This window comes from Nannospalax galili, unplaced genomic scaffold (assembly GCF_000622305.1).
Source record: "Nannospalax galili isolate Female #2095 unplaced genomic scaffold, S.galili_v1.0 scaffold892, whole genome shotgun sequence".
NCBI classification, from domain to species: Eukaryota; Metazoa; Chordata; class Mammalia; order Rodentia; family Spalacidae; genus Nannospalax; species Nannospalax galili.
Genome location: NW_008333311.1, coordinates 191,310 through 202,855, shown reverse-complemented (window position 1 = coordinate 202,855; position 11,546 = coordinate 191,310). Strand labels below are relative to the sequence as shown.

The window sequence follows — 11,546 nt, the reverse complement described above, 5'->3', positions numbered from 1 at the left end:
ATAACTTTCTGTTGCTTAATAATGAAGGATATGTGCTTTAAAATGCACCCTTGATCAATTTTTAGCATTTTGTATACTTCCTTAGAGTACATGTATTTAAGCAATGTCATTTATGATCAGTATGCAGTCCAAGCTAATGGACCACCACCATCCTGTACACTATCCATTACTTATGAAAAGGATATATGACACATTATTATGTTCTTTACAGAAAGCATTTTAGATTTAAACTGCCTTGAAAATTTGAAGAAAAAAACTGACTTAATGTCATTGATTAAATAAGTCTGTAAGTGACTTAGTTTATTGTAATAGTATTTTCATGATAATATCGATTATAAATCTAGGATTCATTGTTTATCTAAGGTTAAAAGTGAATTTAACACTGATTTCATTTTTGAATGTGCCTTTCATTTAACAAAAAAATTATTTCTTGTTTATTTCATGAGAAGATTTCAGATTGAGCATCAATTTATACATATTTCATTTGGTAACCATAATCTATCAACATACAGAATTCATTTGGTAAAAATTGAAAGAACATCATTGTGCTGATTAACTTGTACTCAATTTCCATTAGTATTGGATTAAAATAAAATGATCAATTAGAACAAACAACAAAGAGTAGGAGAAAAGTATAACATCAAGTGTTTACAAGGAAATTATGTTCATTTAATTTTGCTGTCAATTCTTCCAATCTTTAATAGTGATTATACTGTGGTCAGGGTTGCTGTAGTAGGAAGCAAGTCAGCCCTCAATTACACATGACTAATTAATGCAGACTAGCTGAAAGACCCTCCCTCTCCTCATTTTGTCTCCTGGTTTACAGTAGAACCATGGACACACTAGGGAATGGAAAATTTTTGATAAAAACATTCCTTTTCTTGCAAAGAAATGTATCCAATTAAATATAAAATTGCTTAATTTGATCGATAGAATACATAAAGAAATATTAATTTGTATCATATTGCTTGGTATTTTTATAAACAAAATAATTTACAATGTGTTTTACATGTGAAGCATTGTTCCTTTGATATTTTCTAGGTGTCTAATATGTTAATGCATGTTGTTATACACGTATCATTGTAGAAAGTAACTAGTCATTAGGAAATTCAGGGATGTGAATGCATGTATTTTAAAAATATCTTACTAGACTTTTATAGTTTGCTAAAAATGCCTAACTCAATTAGAAGGTTGTCCATAAATACAAATTCACTTAGGTTAGCCTGAGGAGTTTTTTTGATTCTTTATCCTTGGTGAACTTAGCTTATTGTATATTCTACCCCAATAAGGTAAATAAGATTGGGTCTGAATTGTTATTTTGAAGGCCTGGAGGTTCAAAGTTGACTGTAATAAAGTCTATTGTGCTCTGAAGACAGATGCATCATCAAAATGCCCATAAACAAGTTAATAGCATAGTTATAATAAATGAGTTCAATGTGAGCACAAACAGTTCTTCTGAGGAGAATAACTTAAGATAATGCTGCATCAGTTTGAAATATTTATAATCTATATTATCATTGTACTATCTTGCCATAGGATACTGGTACACCTACGACTGTCTTCTTACAAAGTGATCACTGTTTCTGAGTGAATATTTTATCCATATGGATGCTTTAAGTGAAATAAAGAGAGGCACAGATTGAAGTGGACAACTGAAATTTTGTTTTGATTTCTAAGAACTTGAAGTCTTAAAATATTGAAAAAAACCATAAAATAGTTGTCATCTAGTAACATCTGGATCTACCATTGAAAATATAGATCATATACAAGGATTAATATCATTGAGGAACTGAGAAAGATGATCTGCTAAAAGAGCAAATTCACAAGAAAAAAACATGTGAGAGACAATTAGACAGTTAAAGTGGATGGAACATAAAATATTGCTCAGTTGATACCTAATCAAATTTTCACTGGATGTTTATATTTTTCTTCATGTTTGGGTTATTCCCTGATGTTTCTGAATTCGCTTTCTGTTCCTTTGGCATTCTCAAGCCATTTTCAAATTCGGATAATCTGAATATTCTAAATGTCACCCTAAAATTCTTGTTAAGTGTTCTTCATTCATCATTATCCTTTTCCTCCTCTATGTGCTGTCAGATAGCCTGTCTTTCAGCCTGTTCAGTTCAAGTCTCACTTGCTAATATGCCTTCTATTGCAGTTTTAATATTACTTAGCATATTTTTCAGTTCAAGGATTTATATGAATGTTAAAGCTATTTCTCTTAAGGTTCTCTGCTAATATGCTGATATATTTCCGAGTTTTCTTCCATTTTATTGAGATTTTAAAAAATAATGATTTGATTTTATATTTGAAAAGCCTCTCATACAAACTGCCTTCTGGTTAGTTTCTGCTACCTTATCTTGCCCTTATGATATAGACATTATTTCTTGCTGCTTGGTAATAAGTAAAGTCATCTCAGGACTGAAATACATGGTGTTTATTTCACTCGTTGTAGTCTGAGTTTTCTTATGCCTGCCTTTCCAGAAATCCTGAGAAGCCTGGTTTTCTTTTAGCTTGTAATCACTTCCTTTTTTTGGCACAAGATGGTTCCTGAAGTCCAGTATTCCCATGGGTGTACTCTCTTGGTTTGTTGTCACTGTTTCCTAGTGGAAGACAATGCATGATCAGATTCTTAAATACATAACTGAGTGCGATCAGCAGTGCAAGATTTTTTTCTGGCAACACAAAGAGGAGCCACCATGGAGAGACCTGCCGCCTGCTCCCATGCATACCTGCAGACACAGATACTTCAAGGGTGTGTCAATGCTGGATAGGATCAAGACCCATATGTCTATAGAAAGCCTAATTCGTGAGAAGAACAAAGGCACATAACCACTGTAATGATTCCAATAGACTGAGTCTATGTTCTTCTACATGGCAATGAACCCGTTTCAGATGCTCCATCCTTAGGCAGTGATGAGATGGCAGTCATTGATATCTGCTTGTTAGGTTTCACCAGCCTCTGACTGAGTGTCAAGGCAATATCTTGTGCTTACTACACTGTTTTAACAAATGGAGTTTGCTCCATAACATTGACTGTCCAAATTTGGAAAAGTGTTAGTATAGAATATCCTTAGAATAGCAAGATTGATGTTATACTGCACTGTCCCTGAGTCTCAAAGGCACAAGACCTACACAGAATCTGGGGTGGGGGTGGCTACCAGCTGGTATCATGCAGACCTGGTCTATCCTTCCAGTTTGAAGTCTCTGGCTAGTTGCCAAACTAGGCTTTAGGGTCCAACTGAAAGCTATGGCCTGGGGATAGCTGTGCTGTCCAAGGCTAAGGGATGGTTGTTTTTGACAGTTCTTTGTCTAATAATGTTAATGCTGTGTTGGGTCACACCTAAGTCTAAAAGTCAGCGAGACCAGTACAAGTCTCTGGGAGACTGGCATGTCCCAAGCCTACAGAAGTGTTGCGACTTGAGTCTGTTCCTAGTATGCTGGCCTCTGTCTAATGTCCAGGCAAGCCTTGAGGATTTTGTCTTTAAACTCTGGTCGGGGAAAAGGAACTTCACTTTTCTGCCTATTGTTGGATCTCACTGCTGTGGGTTTCTCACAGAGATTCAATGCAAAGTCCTATGCTAGTTCCTGTACTCAGTACCTAGATGGATGGAGTCTTGTTCTTCTGTCTGGGTTCTAAACTGAAGAAAGTTTGGTGGCAGTATTCTCCATCCTAACAGTTCCAGCAGCTCATTTGGCAGGTGTCAGCACAAAGAAGGACAAGATTTTATTAACACAGAGAGAAATTAAACCTTATGCTGAAAACAGTAAGCTAGATAACAAATCATTATTTTAAACTGTGTTCTCACAATATCAATTATTTTTAAAACATCTGAAAGTGTTTAATATAAGAACACATATAGTACTTTTGGGACTGGAGAGAGAGCTCAGTAGTTAAGAACACTGACTGCTCTTACAGAGGATCTAGGTTTGATTCCCACCACCCATATGACTGCTAATAACTGTCCGTAATTCCAGTTCCAGGGGAATCCAATGCCTTCTTCTGACCTAGGTGGGCATTGCATGGCATGGGTGCATTTACACACCTGCAGGAAATACACTCATGCAGATAAAATAAAAATAAATAAATAAAATATTAAAAAGACACATACAATACTTTTAAGGATTGCTGTATACCCCAACACTCTGACAGTTTCATTTCATCCCCATAACTTTGAGTATTATATATTTTAATAAAAAATAACATGATTATGATATTTGTGTTTATGAAAAAGTAATATTGTGAAATACTTTTAAAAAGTATCAAGATTTAACTCAATGGAGTGGTAAGCTTTATTATTTATTTTGCTAGCTATGTATTTACACACACACACACACACACACATATATATATTAATATCAAGTTTCGTAAAAAGCTTGAAATCTTGGTATATTTATATACAGCACAGAGGAAAATACTGAAGCATGCATTTATATACATAACAAGTGCATTTGAAAAGTCTAGACATTTATGTACCTCACAAGGTTCACGACAAGTGCTGAAGTAGATGCACCTCTTTCTTTATCTTAAACTTCCCAAGTTTCAGTTTCTCTGTCTACACATTTAAAATGTGGACTACATGTATTTTATTGTCATATCCAGATATAAATTTCAAGCCTTTAAGTTTATCAAGCATAGCACAGAGTGAAGTCTTATGTGACTATCAACAATCAATATATAGTATACTTAATTCTTTAGTGCATATTTTAAGTGATCTCTCATATAAAAAGATGAATAAAATAGTTTCCAGTAGTGTTATGCCATTCTAAATTTTAGTCACTGAGATGAAGAAACTAAAAGATCAAAGATTCAACATCAAGTAAAAAGAAAAGATTTTCCTCTAAGCAATTTGACCTGTTCATCGGCTGTGAAAGTCAAGTCACACTGAGTCTGTCCGCTCACTTGGCAGCCTATGGGCAATTCAGAGTTATTTTCACTGTAAGAAATTTGTCACACTGAGGCTGTGGAGAGATAGGACAGGGAATGATTGCCTTATTGCTACTGCCCCTCAAACATCTTGATTTTTGCTTTAGTGGCTGCAGTGTGGCAGAAATACATCCCAAAAGGCGGTGGGGGTGACCTTCACCTCAGCAAGGAAGTCTCAGTGTCCTGCAGCTTACTGTTTTGTTCTGCCTCAGAGAAAGTCAAGGTCAGGCCAGGTTATTGCAATGTATTTTTCCTGCAAAGACTTCTATTGCTATAAAAATGGAACAGCTTGATCCCCAAGTCTGAACATTTCCTAATGATTTAAACTTTAGTCCAGTGATATGACACTTGAAAAATAAATTCCTTCTGATATTTGTGCATAAATGCAAAAATTAATGGCTAATTTAGAAATATGTCATATATGTTAATGTATGATAAAGTCACTTGCAATATTTCCCTTGATATATGTTTCATACTTCAGTCTAATTTTGCTTTTTATTTGTTAAACATTATTATTATATTTTTGAATATGCTGGCCATGTTTCTCTTAGAACAAGGGAAGAACTTAGTTTGCTTTGTCAGAACTCCTGGGATCTCCCCAAAATGATGGCCTCAAGAAATACATATAGAATTAATTTTATAATTACATATTATAATGATACAACTCTCCATTTTTAAGTTCTTTATTCAGAACCACTTGTGGTGTACATCAAACTAACTTGCAAGTTTTATTTTAAGTTAATACTAGACATTAGAAAAAAGTGATCATTTGTAGTATCTAAACTGAGGCTGTATTTATAATCCTTCAGTGTTGGTTTTAGATGTCATCTTTCTTTCTGCCTTTCATGATTTATCAGGCTATGGTGATAGAAGTAGGATTCACTCAGTGTTGAGCAGGATGGAAAAACTTGACTGGAAGCAAGATTTATTATGTTTGCTAAATGTAATCCAGCATAAAATTTTAGAAAAAGATTATAAGAGAAAAATACATCCAGTCACTCAGATTTTGTTTAATAAATGTCAAATAAGCACTGAAATCCAAAACAAAAAAAGTTCTTCCCTGTTTTGGCTATTTATTAACCCGAAGTAACAGTATTATTCATGGACTTATATTATGTGCACATGCATGTGTTTGTGTGTATGTTTATGTGTGTATGTGATGTCTATGATGTGTACCAATGTTCCTGTGCCACAGCATGTATTTGGAGGTCAGAGGACAATTTTTGGAACTCCTTCTACTTTGCTTTTGAGGCAGGGTCTCTCTTGTTTTTGCCATATTTATAGTCATAGGTAGCTGGTCCATATGTCTCCAGGTGATATTTCTATCTGTGCCTCTCAATCCATTGGCATATAGAGACTCCAATCACATGCCATTGCATCTGATTTTATGTCATATTTTATTTAATTTTTGGTTTTTATTTTATGTGCATGAGTGTTTTGATTTTATATATATGTATATATATCTTACATGTGTATAATGCCTATGGAGGCCAGACAACAGAATTGGATCCTTTCGAATTGGAGTTAAGGGTAGTTATCAGCTCATATGTGGGTGCTGGAAACAAAGCTTGGTCTTCTGCAAGAGCATCCAGTCACTCTTAAAAGATAAGCCATCTCTCCAGGCCCTGTGGGATTTTTGTTCATTTTTCATGTGGGATCTGTGGATTGAACTCAGGTAATTAGACTTACAAAGTGTTTTAGTTATTTTTCTGATGCTGTGATAAAATACCATGACCAATGACCAAGGGAACTTATAAAAGGAAGAGTTTATTTGAGCTTAAGTTTCCAGGGGAATTAGAAACCATCATGGCGGGGAGGCATGGCATCAGGAGCAGAAGCTGAAAGCAGAAGCTCATGCCTTCAAGCACATACAGGAAAAAGAGAGTGACTCAAAATCTGGCTAGGGTTAAGAAGTCTCTAAACCCACCCCACAATGACTTGCTTCCTCCAGCAAGGCCACACCTTCTAAAAACTCCCCAAAGAGCACCACAAACTGGGATAAATTCTTGGAGCCTATGGGGGACATTCTCATTCAGACCATCACATAAAGAATGCACTTTGGCCCTCTCAGCCATCTCACCAGTCCTTCTTCCTATTGATTTGATCACCTTATTGGTAGTTTCTTTGGAATTGCATGTCCTTATAATATTTCTGCTTTGGGAACTAGTTTAAAGATTTATTATACACTTTAAAAAATTATTTAGTATTTTTATTTTATGTGTATGAGAGTATTGCCTGCATAGGAGTGCACCCGTGTCATGCAATGCCTGAGGAGGTCAGAAGAGGGATAAGATCCCCTGGAACTGGAGTTACAGGCAGTTGTTAGCCACCAAGTGGGTGCTGGCATATGAACGTGGGTCCTCTGCAAGAGCAGCCAGAGCTCTTAACCTATGAGCCATCTCTTCAGACTTTATTATATACTTTTAGTATTTAGAGTTATTTGGCTTTTTATTGTTCTTCTAAAACAGAAATTTTCTCAAAATTATTATTAATGAAATCCAAATTATTCAAAAGAAGATTGATCCAGAGCAAAATAAATGCATAAGTCTAATATTATGAAAAGTAAATTTGATACCAATAAATCCTTGCATATCAGATTCCTTAGCTGTTGCTAATTCATCCAGAGACAAATTTTCCACTGCTTTTAAAAAAAGAGTTCTCAAGTCTCTAGTAGGCCCAACTGGCCTGAAACTCACTATGTAGACCCTGCTGGCCTCGGTCTCAAAGAGATCTGCCTGCCTCTCCCTCCCAAGTGCTGGGACCCTAAATTTAGTAGCTCATTTTTCTAGTTGATTTGAGTTGTTTTTCTTCTTCTCCATCCTAGAGCTATGCTTGTTTATTGTTCATTTAATTATCTCCTAAATACCATCTATTTACTATCATATTTATTCTTTTCTGAGTTCCCATGACTATGAATCTTATCTTTCTAAAGAACTGTTTTATATATCTTCTTCAAAAGCTAGTTTATTCATTATGAATTTTTTAGTTTGTGCTTATATTTGAAGACACATTCTTACACTCATTTTACAGGATAAGTTATTGCATAGAGTATTTTGTTTTATAGTTATTTTTCTCTTAGATCTTGAAATACATCATTTCATGATTTTATAACATTTAATTGTGTTCCTCAGTTCCTCTCAGTGTTTTGATGTGGTTCTAATGGTATGCCTTTGTAAGTAAATGGGTGCTGCTTTCAACTTTGTGCTCCTTTCCTTTGTACTCTTGACATTACAACTACAGTGTGAAATGGGTAGGTTCATTTGGTCATGTATATTCCAAATTCCTCACTTGTTTATATTGCCATGTCTTTCTCTATGTGCAGGAAGTTTCTGCTATAATTTCACTGAATAAATTTTGTATGGCTTTTGCTTGTGTCTCAGTTCTTCCTATCCCATGGATTCTTAGGTGTGAATCCTTTATTGGATATAAAATTTCTCTTATAAACATCTATTTTTACTTTGATATGTTCAGATGTTTTGTCTATATGTATATATGTAGATCGTGTGAATGTTTACTGCCCATGGAGGTCAGAAAATGGCATTGGAGCACCTGGAACCTTAGTTAAAGACACTTCTGAATTGCCACGAAGGTCCTCGGAACTAAACATGGATCCTCTGTATGAGTATCAAATGTTTTTAACCCCTGAGTCATCTCTCCAGCCGTGAATTTTATGTCTAGTTTTTTTCTTTACTTCTTTATGTTTTTAGATAAGATCTCATTATGTACTCGTAGCTATCATGACTGGTTTTTTACTTATCTGAATATAATAATTTTTAACATTTTGGAATTCCTAACATTCTTATTTTTAATCCAGTATATTGGGGATGTATTCCACTGAGAGATTTTTAGTACCTTATATCTGCTTGATTTCCATCTCCTCCCCATCCTCTTCCTCCTCCTCCTCCTCCTCCTCCTTCTTTTTCAGAATTTCTACCTCTCTGGTAAACTTTCTAGTCAAATTTTAAACTGACGTTCTCATTCATTTATGTATTTGTTCACCTTAAGGTCATTGTTCATTTTTAAAATTAGACCTTTGAAAAAATTTGCAACTATTTCAACGATCTCAACATCTTCAGATTCAGATTTAGTTTTGAAGAAATTTATAGCCGTTGCTTTGCTTTGGTTTTTCATATTGCTGCGGTAGTGACAATGTAATTTGCATAGCTGTGACAATGCAATTTGCATAGTTGTGGTGGAAGCTGCTTCAAATTTTAAATAGAGTCTTTGTTGGTGATCATTCTTCTCTGGAGGTAGAGCATTCAGTTGGTGAGCATTCTTTTTGCATGTAAAATCAAAGGGCAGAAGAAACTATAGTAACAAAAATTCAAGAATACAGAAATATTTAAATACAGTTAATACAATTGGATACAACAAAATCCCCAATAAGGAAGCAGTAGTTTTGCCAGATAATTATGTGATAAACTTGAATTTTGAAAGTTAGAAAAATTACTTTTATAATTGGGAGATATGAATTGGGAGGAGGCAATAAATATGTAAAAAGAAGCAAAATAATGAAGAGAAATATTATGTGTGATAAAAATATGAGAAATGACACTGAAAGAAAAATAAATAAATTGAATTCAGAAAATATCAAAAGAATGACTCAAACATCACAACTTATTGCGTCCTCGTTACTATAGACCTGGGATATAGATATCCTTTGCATTTTTTCACATTCTTCCTATTTTGCACCTTAATTGCTATGTGGGGGTCAGGTGGGGTAGTGACTCACTTTCTTCCTAAGGTTCAAGTTAGGTTCTCCTCTAACTGCTAATATTTTTATAAACACTGAGATCTCTCCTCCTTTTCTCACTTGTACGAGCACATCATTGTTACTGTTATCTTGATTTCCTGCTAGTGTTCTGTGCTTTGAGACCCAGAAAAGTTTATAAATTGCTTACAAGGTGCATCTGATCAGATGCTCCGCTCTGCTGAAACAAACTCATTCTGTTACTGCATGTTTAGACATAAGCAATGACTGTTCAGTCACTGCAATTCCATCAAAAGTCTCTGGACCTTGAGAGTATAAAAATTCATCAAACCAATGTACTCTGTGCTGGGGAGGGAGTCACCTTCAAAGTCTGAATGTGATTGCATGGTCTTGCTAAGTCAGTCCCGCTCACCACCAACTTCACATTCTCCTGACTATTCCAAGAGATTGAGCTAGGGGTCTCAAGTAGAATCCCCTTTATTTACCTCTGTTACACAGCTTCAACGTCCTATCACATTGAGTAGTGTCCGATGGTCTATATCAAAACCATTTCATATTTGCAGTGCCCACACTGACCTTGAGAGGGGCTACTCACTTTATAGATGCAAGGCTTAGTGATATAAAAATCCAGGGACTTCACAGTCAAGAGGTTTGATTGTAGAACCTCTCTTCAGATTATTCATTACAACACACATTTCAGAACTTCCATCTTCTTTTTTTCTTTTTTTTAGAAGAAGAAGAGGAAGAAAGGGTTTATCTCATCTGACACTTCCAGGTTACAAGTCATCATTGAGCAGTCAGGACTGGAGCTCAGACAGGAGCTTGAAGCAGCTTGCTCCCTTGCTCATATTCACCTACCTTTCTTTTATTTTAAATGAATAATTTATTGAGAATTTCACACATACATATAAAGTGTTTTGATCAAATCCATGCCCACTCCCTCCCTTCCAATTCCTCCCATATCTCCCCATCATTTTTTTCCTGATAACTTCATGTACTCTTTCTTCTTCTTAGACTGATTTATATTTATGGGGCTTTTGGCTACTCTAACATTTCCCCCGCTGAAGAGGTAACCCTAAAATCTTTTTAAAAACTAGTTTATTGAGAATTTCATGCATGCATATAAGGTGTTTTGATCAAATCCATGCCCACTCCCTCCCCTCCAACTTCTCCCATATCTCCCCATCACTTTTTTTCTGATAACTTCATGTACTCTCTCTTCGTCTTTTATTTATTTTTATGAGGCTTTTGGCTACTCTAACATCCCCCCCTCTGAAGAGGTAACCTTAAAATCTTTTACAGATTAGATACAAGCTCCCAAATACTTTCAACATTTTGGCCTTTGGAACAAAGTATGCTGCTAAGAGGCCCAAGGACATTTTGACTCATAGCCAAGAAACTGGCTATTTTTCTTTGGGGTCTTTTTACCCTAACTGACTAGCCAGTTCCTACCTCCTATTCTTATCACACCATCCTATGAAGAGGATACGCAAATTGCCAATAGGGACACAGATAGCTCTGGCTTCTACCATGCTGAACAGGGACTCAGGGTGAGGCACTAGGGGCAGTAGTCTTCAGGGATGAGGCTTCCAGTTCAGTTCCAGCTCTATTACTCAAAGTCCTGTGTCCAAAGTATGTCCTGTCTTCAGCAGTAGGGTCTTACCTTCAAGTTATGGCAGGCAATCAAGGGCTGTGGCAAAAGCCTGTGTTATTTTGAGAGTTTCTTGGACTACTTGTCCATCAGCTTGAAGGGAGTATTTCCCCATCTGTCACTGTCTGTCATGTTATATAGCCTTCAGCAATATGCATGCACAGGCACACACAGACACAGACACAGACACACACACTCATGCACACAGTGTGTATGTGTGTGTGTGTGTATCTGTGTTTCTCTTTTTCAACAGTAGG

At 35.7% G+C, this 11,546-nt stretch overlaps 1 protein-coding gene across 1 annotated transcript in view; it reads left to right on the top strand.

Annotated features, from left to right (window-relative positions):
* Nucleotides 1-11,546, top strand: part of Znf804a (zinc finger protein 804A) — a 313,091-nt gene that overhangs the window by 255,295 nt on the left and 46,250 nt on the right. The window lies entirely within an intron of this gene.